A 13,372-nucleotide genomic window follows, 5' to 3' on the forward strand; every position below is an offset into this window, starting at 1 on the left:
GGGTCGTTCTCTTCGAATGCAGAGGTTAAGAGGGATGGGGATGGCGCGGGCGGGCGGGAGGACGATCTTGGGGACGCGGGACGAAAGAACGGGGAACGAGAAGAAATTGGAAGAGAAAAAGAGATGGCCGGGGTGAGGTTGCTTTCTGCGGTTTAAGCCGTGCATACGTAATATCTGATTCTACGTCCGAGGGAGCAGGCCCCCGCGCGATTGTCCCGGCCGTCGTGCGCGCGCTCTCGCCGAGCAAGACGGGAAGCGGCGAGGGGACGCGATCGGGACGAGGACGAAGGATCCCGGTCCGCGGGGGGATCCGGCAGCAGCCAACGGATAAAGGACCCCAGATAGAGAGAGGCTAAGAAAAAGACGTAGAACGAATCGAACCGTAGAGAGAAGAACAAGTGGAAAAAAGATAGAGGGCCGCTGCAACCGACGAAGATAATCGCGGAAACAAAGAGGAGTGAGTAGAGTACCGGCGACGAGGAAGACTCGCGAACGCGAGAACGACGATTGTTTCGCCGGTGACGCGATATTTAGGCTCGAGGATCTGTCGTCGCTGTAGATTTCGCTACGAAAGCCGAGGGAACGGGGTGTCCAGCGGCTCCTCGGTTATTTTCTAGTCGATGTCGCCGTCGTTATTAACGTGGCCGTCGAAACAACGGAAGAAGATGGCTCGAAGGAAAAAAAGAGATGAAAGAGTGGGACGGCGGAGGACCCGAGGGAAGGGAGAGGCACGGAGAAAAGAGAGGATCTGGCGGCGGCGGCGGCGGCGGCGGCAGCGGGAGCGGCGACGGCGACGGCGCAACCTATTGTCCTCGTGTCCACAGCCTTTTTCAATTCAAATTGAAGCCGCAAAAAAAGCGCAGAGCACACACACGGTTCGGGCACCGAACGCGAAAGCCGGTCCCTCGTTCGTTCGATACAGAAGGAAAGGGACGACCACTCTTCTTCCTTCGGTCAGGCTTCTTCTCGTTCTCTCGTCTACGTCGTACGGGGGCTGATTCTATCGGACCGTAAATATCACCATCACAGAGGCAGCTAACGGGCCAACCTCCTTCTGGGATCGCACGCACGCACACGTGAACACCGCCGCATACACGGCTCATGGTTCCACTTCGGATGCGAATATACGAGGGCATCGTTGCCAGAAGAGTACTAGAAACGACCAACGAAAAAATCCTTTTCTTCTCTGCCCATTCCACCAGTTTCCGTGCTGGTCGCGCGCATACCGCTCGAGAGCGTCTTCGTTTGACATTCAAAGGACCACGAGGAAGGTTCGGCGCGACCGTGGACCGATCTAAAATTTGCGACCTTGATCGGATTCGTCGTTCTACCGCGCTCGGAGGCTGTGCCGATCTACGCGAAAATTATTTAAATTACTCGACGAAAAGCTGCGCGCCGTTTCTCGTTCGGTGTCGCGGCGCGGTCGATTTAGAGATCCATGATTCGTTCTCGTTTCGCCTGTGCACCGTAGGAGCGACCTGCCAAGCTCTCTTCTTTACGAGACACCTTCTCCCGCGATCAAACGTCGCGCAATTTACATAACGAGTTCGCCGTTGAAATACCATTGTAGATTAATGACCGTAATAATTATAATATAACGCGATTAATTCTAGCTGGTATATCGCTCGCGCAGCGGAAGTCTCCATGACCTATAAATCGCGATTTTCTATTACCGCTCGTAAATTACACGTTAGTAGCCCGCATTTGAAAGATTTATCGCAAACACAAAATTCGTAACGAGACCTAACCGTTCCGTTCCTTTTGTTTACAGGTAAGGAATCACGTTCCGCCGCTTATACGGATCAACCTATCGCCGATCGGGGACGTACGTAAGTAAGTAAGTAGGAGCGCGTTCCGCGTCCTCGTCGACTGGGCTGCTCAAATATTCCGGTGTCGTGACGGCGAAAACCGTCCGGGGATCGGAGATACAAACTCGTCCGAAACACGCAAAGGAAACGTCTCGCTAATTGACGAGTCAAACAATCTCGAGACGAATCTGTGCCTTCGACCGTCCGTACGAGGGTAATTTCGGTGGGCGCGTTCGGTTAGAAGCTTCCGAAAATCGAACGCGGTCGGATATTGGGCTAGATGGAGCAGGGACTGGCTGGCGAGCGCGGTTGCAAATCGACGAGGCAGGGTTCGGCTCGACGTCGAGCTGGATCCGACGCGGCCCCTTTATCCGGTAACAACCCATGCTCCCGATGACACTTTACAAGAAACGCAATGATCGGTCCTGGGAGTTACGGAGCTGGGTCTTTTGAAAGAATTATGGGTACCGCGGGGTCCTGAGAGCAATCTTTGTCTCACCCCGTGAGATCGGGGGACAAGAGCCGGCAGAGGCAGAAGCAGTGGCAGTGCCGTGGCCAGGGGCAGGGGCAGAGGCAGCGGTAACCGGGAGTTGGTTCGTTTAGCTTGGCAAAAGCCTTCGTTCAGCTCCATCCCCCTCCACGTTGCAGTAGATACTTTAAGGCGGTGCCGCGAGCAGCGAGAAAGAGGGTCCTCGATCGCGGATCGTCGGCCCGCTGGTCTCTTCGCTTTGCATTTGTTTCGGCGATCGGTCCGGCTGCCGGGGCCCGTTTCCCCTTTCAGCTGTCTTCCCGCGTAGGTCCTCGCCATTCCTCCTGTGCTCCCCTTTTTCCTCTGCCGCGCACTGTTCCACCTCCCCCATTCTTCTTCCCTCTATCTTCGCGTTGCTCGTTCCCTCCGCAAGGCCCGACAGCCACGTCAGTCTCTAAATTACCCTGACCGAAGCCGGTCCCTCGGAACCTGCGACTATCGGCAGCCAGGGCCGGCCAGCGATCGTCAAAGACCGACGCGTTTCGGTCTTCCGTGTACGGTCTGTTAATTGATAACCGATATCTCGGATCTTTGGCTGGTTTTCGAGATGAAACGAAGCGTCTCGGGGCGGCCTGTCCCTCGCCGCTCGTGCCCGGCAACGAAATCGCGCCGCGGGACGAGCATCGATACAATAACGCGTCGCTGATCCGAAGGATTCCTCTCCCACTCGTCTCTCTTTCGCTCTTTCGGCGAATTCACGAACAGTCTCGATTCTTCCTCTCGTTCCCTTTTCCCGTCCAGCTTCTGCCTAACTCTGGCTCCTTCCTCTTTCTCTCTTTTTCTCCGTTTCTCCCCTTTTTCTTCTTCTTCCGGCGTTCTTTCTACGACCACCGAGCGCTCACCACTCCGCCGGAGAGAGGCGAACCCTACCCTCCCTTTTATTCGACCGTTTCGGGACCAGCCGATCGGGAACCGAGAGCGACAAGGACCAACCGAGGAGAACCGCGGAGAAAACGAGTCGTGCGGAGAGGCAGGCGGACGCGCCGCTCCGACTGTCGCGCGCCTTTTTTTCTTCCTCTTCTTCTTCTGCTGCTGCAACTTTTGCTGCTGCAGCTCCTGCCGCTGCTGCTGCTGCTGCTGCTGCTGCTGCCGGTGCTGCCGGTGCTGCGGTTACCGCTGCTCCTGCGCGCCGCGCCGTGCCGCCGCATCGCGGCCGCTGTTTCTGTTTCTGCTGTCTTCGTTCGTCTTTCTTCCCCCGCGGTTTTTTTCTTCTTCTCGTAAGTCCGCGAGGACTTATAAGGCGATTCTTCGCGTTCCAGCCGAAAAAAATCCGGGTTCCGAGCTCCCGCGCGTTAACATCCCCGGCTATCTTTGCGTGGACTCGGACGTTCTCCGCCTGACGTTCGTTGTCAGTTCCTTTCGGGGTAGGGTCGGGCCGAGGTAACTTCCTGAATCGCGGGAATCTCTAAAGGTGGACCGGCCGACATCCTGAGAAAGGACTCGCCGGCCGACGAAAGGTTAACGCGTCACGAATGTTTTCGCTGTCGTCGAACGGTCAGCGGAACAAGGAAATTCCCGACGTTGCCGCACCGCGGCGGCAGTGGGTGGTGATTATCGTGGTTCGGATTGCATCTTTTTACGCTTTCGTGCGGGCTACGATCGGACCCCGCCGCGGAAAAGAACCCACCTCGGGTTCTTCTCCTCCGATAAGGAGCATAATAGAAAATTAGATGCGCTCGGGCAGAGCCCGACCGCGGCCGGAGACGGAGCCGGAGCCGAGTCTTTCCTACGTGGAAAGTTTCGATCATAGAGTACGTGCAAACTACAGGGTACCGGAGACAATGCAGCGACGTGTAATGACTAGGTTAATGGGAAAAACAATGTGCAAACAAGGCATTGCGTCGAAGATAAGAAAACGATGATAAGCGGGAACCACGGGACGGGATGGCTGGAATCTCCCGATTCAACGATATCGGGATACGCCGAACGTGCCCGCCGCATAGTCGTACCGCGGGACCCGCAATAACTCTCGGGAATACTATTCGACGAATACATTACACGCGATACTTAGGGCCGGGCTATAACCGGTATTACTATTAAAAGCTGACTTTACTCCTCCGCCCATCGGCGGTCGCAGCGTCCGATGGGCGAACTGCGTTTCCAGGAAGTCAATTTTCCCCGATTACACCGGCCACGAGAGTAAACGGGGCGGTAATCATCGTAATAGAAGCTCGCTGCCCACGGTGACACGAGATCCTCCCACACGCGTTCACCTCCGCGAGTGCCTTCGTTATCGCCTCGGACCCTGTCGTGCCCTTTTCGGCAGTTCCCAATGAGATCGACGACGATCGAGCCGAACAGTCTCATCCCGAGTCTCTCGGACCGAAAGGAAATCGCAGGTTTAACCCGCTCCCGCGAATCTCGATGCTTCAGATGGACGTGGTGGGGGACGGGGTCTCGTCTCCTCGGTTACGTGGCCTGCGAGGCCGGATGTTTGGCCGTGCAACAATAGAGGGTGATAAATGTGCGCGTCAAGGGCCGCGAAGAGGGCTGGCTCCTTGTTCCACGAGCCGGTGCCCGGGGAAGGTCTAGCCATCTCCTCGGAGCGATGCCACGGGACGAGAGTCGGCTATCTCCATCTTGAAACGGGATACGTGGACGCCCGCGCATCCTAATGCCGCTTTCGCTCGGATTCTCTTGTCCGTTGCAGGTAGAACTGGAGAATCTCTGTATTCCGGTGCACCGACTTCGTAAATTTCGGCAACGCGGTGCATCCGGCCGGGGCCGGGGTAAAGGGATATCACCGGCGGCGGCGGCGTCGGCGACTATGCGAAAGGGTTCCAAACGAGTCTATCGTTCGCGATTCCAGGGACGAGCCGAACCTGTGCGCGATTAATGGTTGCTTCGCCGCGCCTTCCTATTAAAAGAAATACTATCGTCGAAGGTTTGCAATAAGATCCTCCGATAAGGGAATCCCGTCTAAATTTCTAAGAAGAGCAGGATCGACCAGTTGCGCGAATCTGATTAAATGGAAAGTATAGTAGTCTCCATACGAGACCGGTAAGATTACCGCCTAGGCGATACTGTAGCTCGATAAACTCGAGTGCATCGAGTACGTCGGGGAGAGTAGAGTATCGGTTACTCTGCTACGACCATCGCGTCCACATGTATGCCTCATAATAACATTCGTTCGGCCGTGACAGCCGTCGCACATGGAGATAACCGTGAAGCGTTCGCTTTCGCGTTACGTCCGTTTGCGTTGCGGTTTAATTTTAATTATTCCTCGGACAGTATTTCTACTTTTCCCAGTGATAAATCACGGTTGACAGTTCCTCGGATTCAATATCAATATGTCGGTTTCAAGGTCACGCAGGACATTCCTGTTACCGCGTACCCTTGTCCATTGGCAAGCTCGAATGTGATTACTGTAAAGTCCCCAGGTAACGTTACACTGTATAGTTTCAGTTTTCCTTGTTATTCATAAATAAATACCGTTTCGAATCTCAAGATCGCTTAAGATTCTTACAATAATTAGTTAAAGTATTCGTTAACGTGAAGATATAGATACTTGTAATATGTGCAATGTTCGTTTACGCGATGCCGCCATGTTTGTGAGCGGACGAAAAGAATAAGGTTAGAGAGGAATCGGTGACGAGCGCGTGTATGTAGGCGAAGTGTTTGTCAACGACGAAATGAATCTTTATGCAATTATATAGAACGTATAGATATTTACCTTCCACCGGTTCGCAGGAATATTCTGGATCCTCTGTTCCAACGTCTCGAAGATGTTTCCTCTCGCTGATCACCCTCCCGCCCGCTGTGCTCGTTCACGCGCCAGTCTAATTTTCTCTTTGAACCGCATTCTCAAAGCGTGCAGACATGTTTCATGCGTTTATCGGTCACTCACCGTCTCCCGGAACTTTCACCGTGATACATATATTTGCTCGAACCAAATTTCTTACAGCATTTCTCAAAACTAGTTCGGAACATTTGTTGCGCGACACCAACATGACCGTTTAATTGAAGAACGCGGACTGCCTCCCCCCTGCGCGCGCAGCTATGTCGATCACGTGAGTCCACTGCGCAAGTCAACTTCTTCACCAAATAGCTTTCGTCCCTTAATTTTTCATATATTTGTTTGTAACTTCCATTAAATACATTCGGGAGACACTGCCGTATACAAAGATTGCCAAGGAAACAATATTTTTAAACAGTTTCAATATTTCACAAGAGAAACAACCGGAAATATTGAAACACCGTTCGAACGAGTTATAGCGACGCTGCGTTCCCGCGGCTGCGTCACGTGACCAGTAGACCAACATGGCCGTGCGCGGAGCGGGGAAAGCGCGCCGCGTTCCTCGGATCGGGCGAAAAAGTTGTTATCGGTGTCGCGTGATTGAAGTTTCGAGCTCGTGTCGGGAAAGCGGATAAGATGTTTGACTCGCGTGAACGTTTGCGTGAAGTGGCAAGTCCTAGAAAGCCGTGTATGCGCGACCGAAAAAAAGTGTGACCACGCGTAGCATAGACATGGGGTTAACCTGAATGTTTCGAGTACCTGGTGAACGGATTTCGAGAGACTGCAACTGGTCACACTGGGAATCCATGGAACTGATGCTATAGAACTTCCAGACAATCCCTTCGCATCAGTCTGAGGTATGCATCAATGTCTTTCCAACAAATTTTTCTTCGTACCCATCCTTGGCTATCGTTCTCGCGCGTTTCACCTGCGCAGAAGCGAAAGTTCGAACCCTGCGCAGAAGGGAAAGTTGGAAACCTGCGCAGAACTGTTCGCGTGATAAATTGGCGGGAGTTTTGAAATTATTCGAACTCCGCTAGCGAAGAGAGTCCCGCGACCGCGTCGAGTGCGATTAGTCTTTGAAAGCGTCCTAACGACGTCCTTTTATACGTTGAGCCAGGAGAATCCTCGTATCGTTAACGTTTTATTTGGCGGCGGCGCGCTCGTAGCGGCGCTCGTTGCCGTGGCTCGTTCTCCGAAGGGAGAACAAATTGCGTTAATTAATGAAGCCGGACGGTGCGGCGCGCGGTATATGTATATACCGAGGAACAACGATCGTGCCCGCGATCGATAGAATTGCGATCGTGTTAATCGAAGAAACGATTGCGTTTCGCGATGTCGAACGGTGGATTAGCTTTTTCGCGTAGCACGGTCCGTTCTGGCTCGCGGGGGAAGGGCGCGCGGCTCGATAAAGAAGTATCGCGGGTTCTGCTCGGATAGGTACAAGCTATTCCGTCGTTTCTCCCATCGTTCTTCGTACTCCTCTTTCGCCGGACATCTTGCCCGGCCATCGTAGGAATTTCAACGCGACGCCTAGCTACGCGGGACGATTGGAATCGACGATAGCACATACCAACGCGGTGTCGCCTCGTAAAATCCTTTAGCCTTTTCACCGGAAAAACTACGTTTCGTGGAAGGGACGACAAAGCTTTCTTCTCCCTTGGCCGTTGTTCACGTTGTTTCACAGTCCGTTAGGGGATACGGCCCGATTCGCATCTAACGCTTTCGTTTTTCCTCGCTCCCTCGCTCGGATGAGCGAGACGCAAATATCACACGTTCGCCGATCTTCCGGAGGCCGCAACCGGCTCGTGCGGGTATCGCTTATGCCGGAGCTCGCTCGGGGGAACGCAGGGGCGTGGGTGTCGATGGTCGCAGTTCATTGAAAATTCCAGCCTGTCCCCGGGGTCCCGTTAGAACCTCGGCCAGAAGGGCTACCGTCGGTCTCCGGCGACGAATTATTTAGTGGTGGCACGCGCTACCGCTTGATTTTCACCTACAGATAACTCAATCCTCGGGGACAGAAACCCCAGTTCGCCGTCGCACGTTTTCCTAGACGATTATCTATCCTCGCAGAGGTTGTACCGTTTCCCGTTCGCTCAAGGATACTTTTCGTTTCCATGCAAACTTCATCATGGCGAGAACGTCGAACCGGTCCGGGGGGGAAATCCTAAAAAGATCCTATCGCGGAATTTCCTCTGTTCCCTCGCCGAATCCTCGAGATCGTTATCCGCGCGAATCGCGTACAAGCACCGGGGGTTGTAGCTTCATATTCGCTGTGACCCCTGTCACTCGGGTGCGCGTTATACGTTGGAAACATTGGGATCGAGGCTAGAGGAGCAGCGCATGGACGACCGATAAAGCGAATGATCGGTAGAAGGGACTAAAAGAAACAGTGGTGAAGTAGAACGAGGCGAGGAAGGTGGAGGAGAAGAGAAACGGGTCGGAGGGAGGAAGAAAGAACGAGAGCATCGGTATTAATTACATGGCGCGCGTCCGGCTCCCTAGGCCACCTACGGTTACCCGCTTTGCATAATACGTATATACACTTACGGTAAGGGTGGCGAGGGAGGACGCGAAAGAAGGTAGACCCGAGAAACGGGGGAGGAGCGGGAGGATAGGGAAAGGAAGGCGCGAGAGCCGGCGCAGCGTATGGCAAAGACGAAGAGAAACGTTGATCGTGGCCGGCTGGGAGGCGGGAGGGAGGTAGGGAGGATCTGGCGCGGATCGAAAACGAGGAACGGCGAGGAACGTGTTCCATTCCCACTCGGTCGGAACCGGAATCGTCTCTTCTTTCTCCTTCCTCTGGAGCGCGGAGTACCTCCAGGAGGAAGGTTCGTCTTCTTTTGTCCTTCTTTCTTTCTCTTTCACCGGGTCGAAGCGCGCCTGATTATTTAGGCAGCGAATGTTTAATCGAAGCATTGTATCGGCAGGACCCAGAGCTGCTGGCTGCCCGGTTGCCTGGCTGGCTGGTTGGCTAGCTGGCTGGCTGGCTGCCTGACTGCCCGGCTGCCTGGCTGCCTGGTTGCCTGGCTGGCTTCTCTCGTTGTGTTTAGCCAAAGAGACACTCCGCCCATCTCTTCCTTCTTCCTCCGTCTCTTTCCCTTTCGTCTTTTGTCTCACTCGCCACCGCCACCGCTTCAACTGCCACCTTCGCCTTCACCACCACCACCACCACCACCACCACCGCCGCCACCACCAGTACTACAGCCGCACCCGCCGCCGCCGCCGCCACCTCATCCTCTTTACGTTCATTCGTTTATTTGCTGCTGGCTGATACCTCATTACCGCGACAGATCCACCGATAAGCGCACCGTTCTCGGAAACACACAATGCGCCCCTCCTCCCTCCAGTCTGCCGCTGCTACTTCTGTTCCCGTCGAGCAACAGAGAGAAGAAAAGGAGGCGAGGTGGCGGCATCAGGAGCACAATCCGAGGAGCCACACATCCTTGCCCTTTCCTACATCCTTCGCAACCTCTCCGTTCTTCCTTCGCCCTCTCCCCTTGTTCTTCCTCGTTCGCTTCTTCTTCGTCCGCCTCTTCCCTACTCTCTGTCCCTCCTGTTCTTGCCTTTTAGACGTTAGGGCTTCCTCGCGGAGTAGCAAACGCGTTCGCCTTACCTCCCCCTCCGTTCCGTCCCGGCGAGGGTGGAATTGCCGTTGCACCGTATAACTCCATTCGTCGTTACGTCGTCCGGACCCGGCACGGGTTTATCGCTCTATCGGGAACCCGCGAATCGCATTTCCATTTATTAGCAGTCCTCCGGATCTCGACCGATTCAACGAAACCTATTCCACCTATTTGCCTCTGGTGGATAAGGATAGGTATCTTTGAGAGACCGCTCCCCGATCCTCCCACCTCGGTCCGTGACCCATCGATTTCCGTGCTAGTCGAACACGGCCTGAAATTGAGCTCGCTATCGATGGAGATTCGCGTTCGGATAGAGGGCCGCGAGACGCGGGACAACGGAATGGTACAATACTGACGCGTCGCGTTCAACGGATTTAAATTACGGGGTACGGGGAGAGCGTGGAACCGGCGGACGCGACTTCTTCGGTCACGCCTATTTCTGCATAAGTCGGCTACCGGAATCGGCCGGAATTTCCATTTATTAAGAACAGCCTTGGTTCTTGCGGCGATCGGCTTGTACCTATTAGCCAGATCGTAGTAGATAGCGCGGTAGAAGAAACAACATCCTCGGAAAGTCAAATTCACCTTCTTCCTCCTCTTCTTCTCTATTCGGTCTCTCCTACTGTCTCTCTCTCTGTCTTTCTCGCTCTTTCTCTGGCATTCCCTGCGGCGCTAGTTGTCATCGACAGGTTCGATTGTTATTTCGATTCCGATCGACTCGTCCCGATTGGCGCGGGATACATTATGCAAACGAAAAACGGGTCTGCCGCGGATCATTGTATCGTTTAAATTGGATTCCTGTGTCGACCGGATCGTAAACTCGAGAAAAACCAGACGGAAACTGACACCGATGCTATCTCCGAACCGTTACTTCGAATTTCGGTCGGTTCGTCCTAATTCCGAGACGAGGTTTAAATTCACCGCGTATTTCGAATACGTCCGGACGAATCTCGCTGGACAAAAACAAGAGCCGCGTTTGTTTTCGCAGAAATGTATTCCGCTTTTTTTCGATCGAGGAAGCGAAAGGGAATGATAGGTGCGCCTAAGTGAATCGGTATAAACGGCGAACGAAAAATCGATTCGAAGACGGAAGGCTCGTGGATAAGGGGGAAGGAACCAACGAGAGAAAGAGAGTGTCAGGGAGGAGAACGGGCGAGGAAGGGAGAGCCAGGAAGGGGGGTTGGACATTATTTATCGATAGCAATGAAAAGGTGGCGGTCGGCGCTTGATGCCGGAGGCTCATTATTCAGATTAACGTTACGCGCCTTTTTTCGCTGGCCAATACGCCGGTGAATATTACTCAATAAATCATGGACGTCACAGTGCTAAAGACCCAAAGAAAGGAGGGTCCTTGAGATTTTTCAAATCATCTGGCTTGATGAATGCAACATCGTTTCTCGGGCCACGAACTCGGGCCCGCTCGGTGAACGGAGCGTACCAGAAAACATTAGCGTCTGCTACCAACGTGTTGCATTATCGTCGGTTAATATGAGAATAACGATACAATGCGGTAATCGGTCGTCGCGTGCTCGAAGCCGCGAATGAACATGAAAGAGACGCGACGAGGCTATCGATCTTTCGAAAATCGACCGAAAATGCTGGGAGACCAGCGAAGGAGGAGGGGAGATTCGTTGTTTCGGCGACTGGCAAAGCGCGAAAACACTTGTAACCGGGAGCAGATGCGAGCGCGGTTCGGCATTCGGGTGAATTATACCGGAGCAGGGATGGTTACCGGCAACACCGTGGGATATTAGCGTCGAAAGTCGGCCGGCGCGGTAAATAAACGTCCCGGTGTCGCGCATTATGCGGGAGAAAACTTTGTTCCTGCGCCGAAATATGTGGAGTAAGGGAGTCGGTGCGCTCCCGTGCTCTCGGTAATCGAGATTTATATCCCGATTACGGCGAAGGGGAGGGGCAGCCGAGTAACGAGGAACATTCTCGTCCGGCCCTTAACATAGTTAGCATTAGTCGTACTCGGGACTGCGAAGAGAGAAAACGAAGAGAAAGAAAAGGGGAAAGGGGAGGGGAGAGGAAGAGAAATACTGCTCGACGGGTAAACGTATCCCGGACGAGGCGATACAATAGAGTTGGGAACATTTATAACGGGAACGATAGCGCGGCTATTCGAGTCTGTGTAATGGTCGGTTCGGTAATTTCCATTAATAATGCTGACGCGCGCTCGCGTTCCAGTTCTTAGGCGTGCGCGCGTTCCACTCCGGGCCACATACATCAAATAGAACGTGGCGCGAGGAGCCGGGGTGGCGCGACTATTAGAGCCGGTGGTCGAAAACGAAAACTCGGGCCGCGTTTTCTCGGCGCACACACACTGGGTCACCATTTATAGACGTATTCATTCGACTCGTGACTCGCGGTCCGAGAAAGAATATCAAGGTGGAACGGGTTGGCGGAGGAGGTGGGGGCGCGACGGAGGGCAGCAGGACGTCGCCAAGCGTGGGATAAATATCTAGGGTCTGTGTTTCGTTTAATTAGCATCGGTATACCAGCACGCTCGCACTCGCGTACGAATACGTGTACGTGGTGCAAACGTGCACGGCCTAGCTACTTACGTGCCGCGGACCGGGAGGGTGAGAGCGTGTTGGTCCGCGAGTGGCTGGGGGGGAGGAGAACTCGAGTCGTGTCGCGGGCGTAAGGACGCGCGGATCTTGTAGGAGAGCGAACGAATCGGGACGGAAGGGAAGAGGAGGAAACGGGCGTAGAGGACGAGAAGAGAAGGGTAGAGGAACGAGGAGACGGGAAGAGAAGAGGAGAGCAGTAAAGAGGAGGGACGAGAGGAGGAAGAAAGAGACGAGAAGGGAGGAATGAAGAAAAGAAGGCCGGACGAAAGGAGAGAGAATCACAGTCGGACGGACACGTTGACGAGGCACGGTAGTACCTCGAGGACTAATTAAATAAATCCGGGAGCGGCTCCTCGGGCTGCGATCGCGACCGTAACCACCACGACGATGGTTAGGGTCGTCGTTGCGGAGGCGTCTCGGGTCAAGCAGAAGGTCAGCACGCTGGCGGTCCATCTTCTCTGCTCTCCTCGTCTTCTGCTTCATCACCGTCGCCCCGGTGCTCCTCTTTTCGTGACGAGACTAGCGCCCCTCGTGTCGTAGATTACCTTCCGTCCTAGCTAGTCATGCTAATTTATTCGACGGTGAAGCGGTTCGGCCTAACGATCGCTCTCCTTCGTCTGGAACTCGACCTCGAGAAATGCACGGGTCGAATGTTGCCGATTAGCGCGCCGTCAAGGATTATTTGTTGCTCGCGGCGCGAGATCGAATCGAGAATGCGCCGCTTCAACGGAGAAAGTTATCGGGCCGGCGACGAATCGCTCGCGGAACGCGTGTCCGTTTCGAGTTCCATCGATTCGAAGACGCACCGATCGACGCGAACTCCGCGTCGCCGTTCCCGCGAGCCAGCCGCGCCGCGCCGCGCCGCCGCTGCGCCGTTGAGAAGTGGCAGGCATCGAGGATACCCGATGCACGACCAGATAGAGCCTCTAAACCGCCTCTCTCGGTACACCTTGCCGTTAGCAGACGATATTAGTCTAGGTGGCAGCTGTTGGTGAGAGCCTCTGCTTGTAACCAATCAACGTAGTCGGTCTCCGTTCGACGCCGTTCTCCGTCTCGGTCTCGTCGTTCATCATCCGCCACTTGGGCGTCTGAAGTTT

General features: G+C 54.3%; 1 protein-coding gene across 2 annotated transcripts in view; it reads left to right on the forward strand.

Annotated features, from left to right (window-relative positions):
• Positions 1 to 13,372, forward strand: part of LOC116433533 (protein dachsous-like) — a 221,842-nt gene that overhangs the window by 56,778 nt on the left and 151,692 nt on the right. The window contains exon 1 of one of the 2 annotated variants that reach the window (XM_076370423.1): positions 6,603 to 6,930. The exons of the other annotated variant lie outside the window; for it this stretch is intronic. The gene's annotated coding sequence lies outside the window, so the exon portion shown is untranslated. Of the gene's footprint in view, positions 1 to 6,602; positions 6,931 to 13,372 lie in introns of those variants that run through there. 2 annotated transcript variants of the gene reach the window in all.

The sequence above is a fragment of the Nomia melanderi genome, chromosome 9 (genome assembly GCF_051020985.1).
Source record: "Nomia melanderi isolate GNS246 chromosome 9, iyNomMela1, whole genome shotgun sequence".
Taxonomy (NCBI): domain Eukaryota; kingdom Metazoa; phylum Arthropoda; class Insecta; order Hymenoptera; family Halictidae; genus Nomia; species Nomia melanderi.